Source organism: Mastomys coucha, unplaced genomic scaffold, assembly GCF_008632895.1.
Source record: "Mastomys coucha isolate ucsf_1 unplaced genomic scaffold, UCSF_Mcou_1 pScaffold12, whole genome shotgun sequence".
Classification (NCBI taxonomy): domain Eukaryota; kingdom Metazoa; phylum Chordata; class Mammalia; order Rodentia; family Muridae; genus Mastomys; species Mastomys coucha.
The window spans coordinates 81,441,578-81,455,368 of NW_022196894.1; positions in this window are offsets into that span (position 1 = coordinate 81,441,578).

A 13,791-nucleotide genomic window follows, 5' to 3' on the forward strand; every position below is an offset into this window, starting at 1 on the left:
CATGTTGATGATGTGACAGAAGCCTCATTGCAATGGACAATTATAAGTAAAAATGTGAGGACAGAAAGACATACGGTGGGACACACTGTGACATACTACAGCTTCCACAATGAGATATTTTCTATGCTTTGTTTTGGTTTGTTTTTTTTTGTTTGTTTGCTTGCTTGCTTGCTTGGTTAGTTGGTTTTTATTTCCTTTTAAAAGGGTGGTTGCAAGGACAAAGGGCAGATACAAGGGGACAGAGAGATGACTAAGACTGAGGTACCTAATGTGAAACTCACAAAGAATCAACAAAAAAATTTTTTTAAAGATTCCATCTTCTGGGTATTGGGGCACAATTGCTAACATGAGACTTACCTTTGATCTTAAATCTAGGCCTACCATAATGAAATCTAATTCTTGGGCCAAACTAAGTTCTGAACCTTCTCTAGAATCTGCTAGGGACCTGCACATAATAGTATTTATTTGTGTTTGATCAGGTATCACTGTCAGTCTTGGAAGAACCATGAGGGGGTGCACACTCCCACAAATATATTATGTAAGGCTGCTATGTCTGTGAAACCTAGTTATAATACAATTTGGCATTACCCTTGATAGAGAAAGGTCTGTTTTCAACACTTATTTCTCCATTCTCACTCAGGATAAGACAGTCCTCACAGCCAGAACCTTTATACCTGCTTGGCACCATACCGGTCATGGACATATAATTCATAAAATGAATAGATATTTCAGGCTGTAAAGCCACCAGCTTTAGCATGGTCTTCAATGTACTATAACATAGTTAGAAATTCACTAGTTGAAGGTAGGTTGGTTTTTTTTAAGACAGAATTTGATATTGGAATCTGAGACAGGCAACACGTGATTTGAGCCTCTTCAATAATCCAGTGTCAGGGCAAGACAAATATGGCAGTCTATTGGATTTTTATTTTTATTTAATTAGCACCTCCTGTGCCTGGTCTATCAACAGGACATCACTTCATTAGAAGACCTTAGACCTACTCAAGTGTTGTCTTGATAGGTTGTGAGCTCTTGATATGATATGACATGTTAATATTAATATGTGTAGGTATGGTATAGAGCTGATTCTTCTGCAGTGAGTTGGGCAGAATTTCACAGTGATCTGCAGATGAAGAGTCTGGGATTACCCTGCTCCAGAGAGAGGTCAAAGAAATGAACTCCTCCACATCTGTGCTGAACTTTCAAACTAGTTTCAAACTTAAAGCAAATTGAAATTTGGGTCAACCCCTAGTACTGAAATAATGACAACATATACCAACAAAAAAACTCCATAAGCCTAAATTTAACCATTGAGTGATGAAAGAGTAGAGTGAATTAATACTCAAAGGAGGAGAAATATTCTGCTTATACTTTATGAACAGATAGCAACAAATGAAAAGCCATATTACAAAAATAGGAGTAAACTTCTAATACTTCAGTAGATAGATAACATTACACAATAAACATGCATGGGCATTCAAGAATGGCATTGTTTATCTGATTCTATTTTGATGTTAATTCCACTCTCCTGGGATGGGTTGCAGACAAGGAGTGAGTCACATTCTCACTTGTGACTTCTTGTGAACCAATCCCCTAATAAATAAAGGAGCCAATCACTGGGAAAGTAGGAGGGACTTCGGAGTTGGAGAGGGGAAGAGAAGAGGAGGGGAGAGAAAGAGAAAGAGGGAGGGAGAGAGAGAGAGAGAAAGAGGGAGGGAGGGAGAGAGAGAGAGAGGAAGGATATTTTTGGATGAGAATAGCGTGAGGACAAGATATAATGAGTGTCTTCTAGTTTCAATGGCGGATCCATCAGGATTCGCCACCGGAGGATTTAGATTTAATAAGGTTTACAAACCAGGATTATAGTTGTTGTGCCCAGCGATTGAGTTACTATTGTTTCTGAAGTAAGTTTGTGTTGTGTTATGTCTAGACTCAAGAGAGAATGGTATGGAGGCAAACTGAGAGTTTGCCTGAAGTGTACCAAAAAGGTCATGGGGGTTTTGAAGCATGGTGCAGGCATGGTAGTAATCCACCAGTAGGAACTTAGCAACCTGGGTGGAGAGATTTTTGGAGCACTGAGTTAGAGTCTCCACAAGATAAAAACAGGTTGGCCATTGCCCCTCAGAGCATGGCCTACCAAGGCACCTGGGCAGAGAGTTGCCTGGCACAAATATCACCGAAACTTGCAGCTTGCAGGTTTGTTTGTTTGTTTTTTGTTTTTTGATTTTTTTCCTATCACTGTTTTGATATTTTCTTTATTTACATTTCAAATGTTATACCCTTTCCTGGTTTCCCCTCTAAAAAAAAACCCCTATCCCTTCCCCCTTCCTCCCTCTCACTAGCCCACCCATTCCTGCTTTCTGGCCCTGACATTCCCTTACACTGGAGTACAGAGACTTCCCAGGACCAAGGGCCTCTCCTCTCATTGATGACGGACAAGGCCATCCTCTGCTACATATGCAGACACTATTGTGGATGCCAACAAGTGCTTGCTGACAGAGAAGCCTGTTATAGCTGTCTCCTGAGAGGCTCTACCAGTGTATGACAAATACAGAGGTGGATGCTTGCAGCCAACCATTGGACTGAACACAGGGTCCCAAGAGGAGCTAGAGAAAGGACCCAAGGAGCTGAAGGGGTTTACAGCCCCATGGGAGGAACAACAATATGAACTAACCAGTACTCCCAGAGCTCCCACAGCAAGTACTTTTTTTTTTTTTTTTTAAATATTTTCCACAACAATTGGCCACAGGATATAGTGTACCAAATAAGCAAAAGCCAAAGCAGGGAGATGTATCTTTACATAGCTATCCTGCAAGAAATGTAGAAGGGACCTCTTCAAGCTGAAGGAAAGAGGTTTGAGTAACTCAGAAAACACCAAAGGCATAAACCTCACTAAGAGTAAGAGATAGATGCTTATATGTAAGTTGCTATGCATGTTGAGGATGCATCAACTATGAAGATATAGTATAATAAAATATTCATTGGGGTAGTTCTGACAAAAAAAATCATACAATCTGTATAGATTTCTTTAATCTAGGTTGTAATCAAGAAAAATAATTTATGATAAAGCAGACAAACTAATAGGCAAGAGTCAAATTACCCTGCTAGGGTAAGTAATATCATCATAATAAAAGATCATAAGAAAGGTTTGTAGTGTGTAGTTTTTACTATCCCACTTTAGACCTGGGAGGACTGTGCTACTACTAGGCCTGCCCAGGTTCCCTAAGATCTACAGATAAAGCATGCACACATTAACTTATTTTCAATCTGTCTTATTGGCTCAATTGTTGGGCTCTTCTAAGCTTTCCTCAGCTATCTTGCACCCTTCTTTTCACTCCCAGCTCAGCACCCTAAATCTACTTTCAACTTCAGTTGCTCAGTTACCATCTTGTTGAGCAACCCAAAAGTGTTCTACACTTAGTTGAATTGCTAATCTCCCACCTGGGAAAGTAGCCTATGGCCTCTCCACCCAAGATCTCACATAGCTGGTCATCTTTTCACCCTCTGAAGCATGTCAAAAATTTTCCCCTCCCCTGCATTTCTTAGCCTTTGGGGACCTGGAAGTTCCACCTCTTCCTTCTGCCCAGTAATCAGCCCCTGGCATCTTTATTGATGGATCAAGAACCAAATGGGGAACAGGATCTTAGCATCAAAACTACCCCCTACAGAGGCTGAGTTAAGAAGTGTGACATTAGAAACTTGGATGCAAGTGAAAAATGATTACAGGAAGACTTTACCTATTGATAATTACCTTGAATGTACATTAATTAAAATTCCCAATAGTAAGTCATAAAGTGAGCGAAGGAAGAACAAGAGCTAACAATATATAATGTGACAAACACACCTCATAACTAACAATATGTAAAGACTGAGAGGGGGAATATAATAAAATATTCCCTGCAAATAGACTCCCAAAGGAAATGAGAGTAACCAAACTTAGATAAAATAGATAAATCAATAAGATAAAATAGACTTTAAATCATAAAATGATACATCATAAAATAATAGACTTTAAATGATAGATCATTTCTGTCTACTTATTAATAAAGGTATGTATTCAAAAAACAATTCTAATTCTATGTGTATCCAATAACATACTGCCCAAATATATAAAACAAACTTTACTAGAATAAGAAAGACTCAGTGGCTTCAGTGATAAGTTGGAAATTTTAATTTCTTACCTTCAGTAGTAGGCAGATCGTCCAGACACAAAATCAATAAAGAAACAGTGGAGTTAAATTGTATCTTGGGGAAAAAAAAAAAAACAACAGATGCCTACAGAACATTCCTTCCAATAACTGCGAGATGCACAATCTGCTGAGCACATGAGACATCCTCAAGGACAAATCATCTAACATGCCTCAAGTCTGATAGAATTTCTGAACACTAAAATCATATCAGGCATCTTTTTTTATAATAACAATGCAAGAGAACAAAACATCAATAAGAAGTAAAACTTTGGAAGCAGTATAAAGACAGAAAAGAAACAACTACCCCTGAGTGATCAATGGATCAGGGAGTAAATGAGGATGCGAATTATAATGCTTCTTGAAACAAATGAAAATTGAGACAAAATAGACTAAAAATGTGTGATACAGGAAAATATGTACAAATAATAAATAGTGAAGAATGGCCACAATGGCATAACATATTCATCTCAAATAAAAAGTATCATTAAATCTCCAGGAAATTAAACAAGAAAGAAAAATCTGAAGTGAACAGAAGGAAACCTATATTAGAAGTTCAGAATAAGTGTACACAAAACAAATGCTAATATGTTTATCTATAAAGATAAATCTGAGCCTGATCAGTGAATTATACATGAGCCAAATTAATGAACCCAGAAACTATACTGGCTTTAAAAGAGAAAGAATATCCAATTAGATAAAATAAGAGATTAAATGGGAGAAAGTAAAATAACATTACAAACATACAAAAGAACAATATGCCAACAACTTTGATATCCTAGAAAAAACAAAGTCCTTGAACTCTATGTTGCCAAGATTGGATCAATAAAAATTTTTAAAAAAGAAAAAAGAAACCACAGTGAAAAGTAACAAATAAAGTGCATAAACATTGAAACCTCCCATCTGAGAAAGGTTCAGTATCAAATGATTTAATTAATTGCTTAAACTAAACAGTCTTTTCAACATTATTTTAAAAAATAGAAGAAATGTGAATTATTGCAAATACATTCTACTCGGCTATCATGCTTAGTGCCGAAAACAAACAGGCACACAGCCAAAATATTCATGGACTGAACTGAATCAATAGCACTAGCACTAAAATTTGAAGAATGAAACTTGAAAGGATACAAAATAGTAGAAGGGTGACCCATATTTACGGATTGGAAAAATCAATGATGACAAAAATGCCCTTGTGTCATAGAATGATCTGCACATGCCTGAACTCACTTCCAAAATACCAATGGCATTCTTTACCAAGTTAGGAAAAGCAACCCTTACATTTATATAAATAAAAAACTTTTCTTAAGAGCTAACACAATCCTAATTGAAAAGAACAAAGAACGAGAAATTTTGCTTCCTAGCTTCAAAATAAAGGCAATAATAATCAACACTGCATGTCATTGACATAGAATCAAACATATATTAAACAACAGAATAAAGTAAGATATATATACAGACAACTGATTTTTGTATTGTCAATAAAAACATACAATGAAGAAAAGCCAATCTTTTAATCATTACTTCATGTATTTATCCAATTTACATCCCAATCACAGTCCTCTCCCTCCTCCTCCCAGTCCTACCTTTTCACCCTCTTTTCTCTCTTCCCCCACCCCTTCTATGAGAAGATTCCCCCCTCCACAACCCACCCTGGCACATCAAGTCACAACAAAACTAAACACATCCTCTTCCACTGAAGCCTTTTGGAAAGTAACCCAAAGACAGACAACAGAGTCCAATGGGAGGAGACCCTTGCTCCTGTGGAAGTTTGATGACCCAGAGTAAGGGGATGCTAGGGCTGTGAGGAAGGAGTGGATAGGTGCATTGGGGAGAACTGTTGTAGAGGCAAGGGGGAAGACAGATGCGATAGGATGTTGCAGAGGGGAAACTGGGAAGGGGAAAAACATTTGAAATGTAAATAAATAAAATAACAAAAACAAAGGGAAAAGAAAATCTAATGTTTATAACTATGTATTGTATTTTCATTCACATTTTTAAGACTTTTTGTTTGTTTTGTTTTGTTTTATCTGGCATGAAGTGTAGAACCTGTATCTCAGAATATTTCCAATGGGAACATATTTTGATAATTGTCTACGTTTGGTAGAAAATAACGAAGTATCATCACACAAGCTATTGCTAACTGGTCTGGATCCAAGAGTGGCTTTGCTTTCTTGCTTTGATTTCCACTCACCCCTTTGAGACTTGACTGGATTTTTTTCCATATCTTCATGGCACCTTCACATTCCTCCTCCCAGCCTTTCCAGTTACCTTTTCTGGAAACTCTACAAAACAGAAGTATTAAAGCCTATCTATTCTCATAGATGTCATAAACCTCCATCAAGCCTTATGGAGGATCTCCAACCTTTGCACTTGATCCATAGAGATGACCTACCAAAGCTCAATAACTGTATCCCACAATTTTTTTTTCTAATTTGTCTCCCAAGTGATACTTCAATTTTTTCATATAAACAAAATCATTATTATTATTTATTTTTTAAAAAAGCTGTAATGACTGAATTCATAAAAATTTTCAGATTACACTGTAGATTCTGGAATCCTCCTTAGAGGATACAAATGTCCAAACACTGGTGTTTAGGTAATCCTTGCACATGGAGCACCATTACACACATACTTTTGAAGGGACACCTTTTTCTTTCCCTCATTAGCATTTATACATCAAGGTGACATTCTGAAGCAAGTGCTGATCCTTTGTAACCAAATGAAACATCTAAAAACCATTTTATTCCATATGCAGTTTCTTTTTTCTTTTTTTTCTTTTTTTTTATTTTTTTATTTTTTTAAGACCAGGCTATCCTCGAACTCAGAAATCTGCCTGTCTCTTTTCCCAAATCCAAATAATTGTCACATTTCAATTTCCAAATGTTTGATAGTATCATTTTAGTATTATTTTCAAATGCATCTCTCTTGGTTATGCTGTAAATAAAATTATACTGCACAAAATGAAATAATATACTTCTGGACATTTCATTATATAAGTTAAAATATATTTAATGAAGGCTGTTGTTTCAGATTTTATTCATATATGTCCTATGTATTTTAATCTGTCATTAGTATACCTGTGGTGATATAAATCCATTTCAACTATATGAGTGCATACACATACTAATATACTATAAATTTATTTTTAAGTCAGCGTAGTTTGCTCCTCTCTTCATTTAAGTCAAGATATGTTCAAGTCAAAATCAGGAACCAATGGCTTGTGGACTGAAACCTCTAGAAGCAAGAGTTAAAAGTAAATATTTAAGTTTATTACCTTAGACCATGGGACTTATCCTGTGCCATGACCTCTTTGGTAGTCAACGGACCCTTTCACAGGGTTATATATGAGATATACTGTATATCAGATATTTTCATTATAATTCATAACAGTAGAAAGTTATAGTTATGAGGTAGCAATGAAAATACTCTTATGGTGTGGGTCACCACAACTTGAGAAACTTTATTTAAGGGTAGCAACATTAGTTAAGGTTGAGAACCACTATTCTAAGGCATGTTGTATAATAATGAAAAACTGACTTACACAGACAAAAAAAATTCTCTATAGTAGTAAATTATACACATTTGTTATATAGAATGGCTGGCTATAGTAGAAACTAAATGGTAGAGGCCATTTTAGTAATAATTCTTTTAAAATAATCTAAATACATATATTCATGCACCATTTTATATGCCATCTTAAAACATTGATAGCATCTTTACATTGATTCAAGCAAGTATCTAATTGCATGAAAACACAAATTGAACTTGAAGCCTCATCTGACTTTCATGTCCTGAGGTGCGATTATTTATATAACTATTCAGTCATTATGCAGCATGATCCTGGAGATGAAGAGAGATATTTAAACCAAGAAAGACCACGCTAACACAAATTTGTGATCCAGGCTTTATAAAATATCTCAGAATATGTGAAAAGATGAATAACTGAGTTAACACAATTGGTTTTGTCTTTAGAATGTAGTATTTTAATGAGTGATACATAATAAATGGAAAAAACAATGATTAATGACCAATGTGTGTTTGGACTTCATGACTAGAGCAGGTCTTGCCTTCACAGGTGAGACTGCACATAAAAATATAAATTCAGGCATACTGCATACTTAAACAGTTTAAAGTTACATATAAAACTAACAAATTGCTAAATAAACTTTACTTGAGCTTGTACTCTTAACTAGTATTTAAGAAACAGAAATGAATGCATCCCAGGAATAGATAGCATAAAAGAAATATTTCCAGCTCATGTCCTCTGTGTCCCATCCTGACTTCAGCCTACCCAGAACATCTATCTATAGAGTCCAAATGCTTGTTAACCCTGAATTTCACATGCCCACAATTTGATCATCTGTTTACCATCAGATGTCTTTAGATATATAATGGACATTTTTAAATATATATTATTTCTGAAATTAAGATGTAATTACATCATTTTCTCCCTAGCCTTTTCTTCCTCCAACCTTTCCCATTTATACAGTCCCTTTTGCTATCTCAGATTCATGGCCTCTGTTTCTTTAATTTTTTTGTGATATAATGGTCTGGGCAGGTGGGATTCATATATTGTATATTTATATATTCTATGTTCTTAAGTGTAGTGGTTTGAATATGCTTGACCCATGGGAAGTGCTACTATTGGAGGTGTAGCCTTGCTGGAATTGATGTAGCCTTGTTGGAGGAAGTGTATCACTGTGGGGGTGGGCTTTGAGAGCTCCTAGTTTTCAAGCCTCCTCCTGCCTTTGGGTGAAGACCTAGATCTTTCAGTTCCTTCACCAACACATGTCTTCCTGGACACTGCCATGCTTCCCACCATGATGATAATAGACTGAACCTCTGAAACTATAAGCTAGCTCCAGTTAAAGGTTGTCCTTTATAAGAAGTACCATGGTCATAGTGTCTCTCCACAGCAATTGAAAACCTTAAGACAATATATTCATATATTTATTTATATATTTATATGAATACAATCTACTCAGTCTGTAAAACACTTTCATATGTTTGATTTTTCAGTTCAGCCCTTAGTCTTGGATAACCAGTTTGGCAGTTCTTAACTGCACTAGACTTCAAGTCTTCTTTAGGTAACCAAGTCTTCTTTAGTATTTCTGGGAGACAAAAGTCTTATAGCAAACCTTCTGGGTTTGTTTCTGTCTATTGTAATATTGCTGTTCCATCTATATTATGAACCCTTAATCTTACAGGCAAGAATTATGTTACAGGTATACCAGTTGGGGCTGAATACCACACTGTCATCTGTTCTCTGCATTTTTATTTGTTTCATCTTAATGAGGACTTTAGCTACAGAGGAGGAAAGAAGATTCATACCGAAGAACCAGGGACAGCTCTAAGAGAAACTTTCATCTTGTATTTACTTGTTGGTGATATAATAAGGATTTGAAGGATAGATATGTATTAGTCAAATTTCAATGTGTATCAGTGAGATTTACTGTGAGAAGCATCTCAGATGAATCAACTTACAAAAAAGGTTTCTCTTCACTCACATTTGGAGATTCTAGTCAGTAACTGGGTGAACACATTACTTTTACAACTCCAGTGAGCAGCACAAAACTCTTCTAGAGTTCTATTCACCTGTTCACCTGTTGTCAATGACATGAAATGGAGGGATAAATGAAATGGTGTTCTTAATCCCTTATGAAGGCATGCTGCTTATGTTGCACTAAGCTCTATAACAAGGCCTTGACTCCTAAAGCTTCCTCTTATCTCTCACTCTTCGTTGTCAAAACATAAACACTTTAAGACCCATAGATAGCATCCCAGGTCTAATTGTATCAAGAAACTCTCAGTGTATCAGTTGATCACCAAAAAAATAAAGGAGCCTAGGAAATGTTCACTGAAAACAGTGAAATCATTGTAGCAATATTCACCAACTTGCTGAAATGAGAACCTACAATTAAGATGAGTCAAGGCTGTATGAAACTAACTTAAAGACAAAATAACATTGGAAAGATGAATGCCCAGGAGAAGATCCCAGAACTTATTCAACCGAGTATCAAAATGTTGACAAACAAAATTAATAGTGACGTTCAGTAGAAAGTAGAGTCAGTAAAAAAGGGAGTAGCATATACCTAATGACAGATATGGGTATTTGAAATATATAAAAGTACATGAGAGATTATTCAAGAATATTGTGAAAAGCCTAAAACACAGGGCTGAAACCAAGCATGGTGGCACTTCCCTTATCCCCTGTACCTCAGAAGCAGAGTCATGAAGATCTCTTGAGTTTGAAGCTAATCTGGACTATATCGAGAGATCCAGGAAATCCAGAGCTACAAAGAGAAATGTTACAAAAACAAAAACAAACAAACAAACAAAAAAACAATGTTGGTGCTGCATCCTAGTCTTAAATACTAGAACATGGAAAGAAAGAAAAAGGCACAGGCATGTGGAGTAATAGGAAAGTCTAGTCATCTAAGTTCTTTGTTGTAGCAAAGCCAATACTAAACACACAGGCGATTCATGAGAATCAACTACAATGGGTACCATGAAGTAGGTGCTCTGTAAAACTGAATTGATGGACTACATTTCATAGCTGCAAAGATTTTCTCATAGTGCTTTATAATGATTGACTAGACATTGCTAGGGAATTTTTATTTGGTTGGGAAGGGGTAAAACTAAGCATTAGATGCCTTTTTAATTCTGTCCCTAAATTACAACCTCACAGCCCTGTTTAGATTAATTGAGCTTCAATGTTTCAATATCAATGACCTAAATATAAATTGTGCAAGCCATAAAGTCATATGCTGAATGCATAAATTATTCATCTTATAATTTAAAGCTGCAAAATAACAGCTCTCCTAGGATATAAAATATCACAGTATTCTGGAAAGATTTTAACATTTAGGGAAAATTTTTCAAAAAGATGTGACTGTCTCTTAATTAATGTAATTACTAAAAATCTCACTAATTAGAAACAATTTTCACATCAACAGAGCAGTCATAACAGTGTTTTAGAAGCTACAGGTTACAACCCAGTAGTTGTTCATGACTAGAATGTTTTACTGAATTAAAATGTAAAAGCTCAAATTTTGCATGTAGCTATTGCTTGACTAAACATATACTAGTTTTATGTAATATGCATGTCATATAGATGAAAATATATATTAAATTATGTATCCATTTGTTATTTGTTTATATATTGCCTGAACACTTGTTGAATAACTCTGGTAACAATTGGTGTTAAAAATCAAGGAAATTTTCTTTTTAAAGTGTATAGTCTAATCACAAAGGTAGATAGTAACAATGAAATCATTGAAGCATTAAAATAAAAAAAAATCATCCATCTCTCTAAGACAGATAATAAGTAATTGAAAGAATATGGGGGAATGATTATAACAAATGAACAGAGATAACACTAAACACTGAATCTGAAATATACTCCAACACTGCTATGTTAAAGTTCTGGGTCCATCTCCAGATGCTATTAAGAGGAGGTGGTTCTCGCTGGAAAGAATAAGCTGTTGGGAACATGGCTTTTGTTTTGTCTAAGTGTTTTGCTTACTAGGTACCATGAAGGGGTGAGCTTACCTCTGCAATGTGCTCTGCCAAGATGTCGTGTAATTCATCAACATAGACAAAAATAAAGAAGGTCCAGTGAACTTGGGCTGAAATCTCTAAAATAATATGCCAAAGTAAACATTGTTGCCTTCTAAGATGAATGTCTCAGGTACTGCTTTATATATGTATCTTGTTGCTAAAACAATATACAGGCCAAAAGCAAGTTAAAGAGCGATTGATCTATTTTGGCTCCCAGTTCTATGATACAAGTCATGATGATGATAGAAAGGCAAGTGATCATACTATGTCTGTACTCAGGAGGAACAAAAATGGGAGGAAAACTTATGTTCAGTGCCTTTCTCCTTTTTATTTAGTCCAGTATTGCAGACCCTATTAGTGCCTCACAAATTTGAGGCAAGTCTTCCTCTTCTAAACTAACTTAATCTAGCCAGTCCTTCACAGGCATCTCTAGAGACTAACCTAAAATATAAAATCTCTCATACTGACCCAGACATTTAATTTTCTCTTAGGTGATTCAAACCTTATGAAGGCAAAATTCAATACTAATCACCAAAGAAACTTCAATAGCAATAGAAAACTGGTTGACATAAATTGATGCTCATCTTCTATGTAGGGGACTAAAAAACTCAACAGCTACAGATGGGAATTTTGTGAATCATAGGTTAATTATTTTAAATCAACCATCAATATTGCCATGGCAAAAATATTTTTTCCAATTGTGAGAACATTTTTAATAAACTCCTTGTATAAAATAACTCATCCTTGAGCTGGTCTGAAGCCCACAACACATAAAGGGCTACTTTGTCTGTCCTCAGCGGGAAAGGATGCGCCTGATCTTGTAGAGACTTGATGCCCCATGGTGGAAGAATATTCAGGGGGTCACTCTCTAAGAGGTGAAGGGGAGAAGGGATGGGGGAGAGAACTCTGTGGTGGTGTGGAGTGAGGAATTGGAAGGAACAAAGCATTTGAGATGTAAATAAAATAATTAATTAATTATAAAACAATCCTCCTTAAGTTCCATGACGATTTTAATGTCCTAAAGTTTAAAGTCTATGAAAACTATAAAAACAAAAACAAAAACACATCTTCATATTTAGAACAAAATAATAATGTACTTATGAATAGGTACTGTCTTACCTAACTTGTGTTATTAATAAGGAAATTAGAAAATTAGACTGAATGCAAGAAAGTTCACCACAGTCCCTACATAAGTTTGAAAGATGCCTAATTTATCTATCTACTCATTTGTATGAGACTAGCAATGGAAACATTAAATATTACAACAAGCAGAGCGCCTAATTTCTAAACTACACCAAAAAAAGTCTACTAATGATTTAGGAATAGAAAAATAGATTTGTAAAAAATAGATAACAAATACTCAGAATGATAAAAGTAGAGAATCTCTGAATATGGGAATATTATGTTGTCTTTCATGTTATCTGACACTTGAGCAGGACTCATATCTGATTACAGACTATGGCTGACAGTTGGTTATAATAAATCTTTCTGAGAATAAAGTACTGCTTTTTAAAAGTTGAAGAACAACAATGTAAATAAAACTTATAATGATCATTCAGTTCCAAGAACAGATTTTTTTAAGATTTTTGTTGTTGCTTTAATTATTATTATTAAAGTGGGAAGAGGACATGAAATGGATTTGTTATGGAATATCCACTATTGTCACATACTTTGAATACTTGGTTCCCAAACATTGGTGTTGTTGTGACACTGTGGAAGCCTTGAAGATGGACCTACCAGCAGTCTTGGGTAGTTGGAGGAATGGGAGGGTACAAATGCCATGTAACCCACTGCATCTCACTCCTGATGTCCATGCAATGAGCTGCCACCCCCCCAGCCCCCGTTGTTTAAGTGTGAGGTTAAATAAGCACTTTCCCCAGTAAGTAGATCCTTTTCAGCTATTTGATCACTGCCATAAGAAAAATTAGTAATATGGTTGTTAGGAAGAGAAAAAAAATAGCACTATGGGCTGTGCTAGGCCTTGATTGGTTCATTACATGTGACATCACAAGGAATCATTGTTAGATACCAGTCCACATAAGGTGCT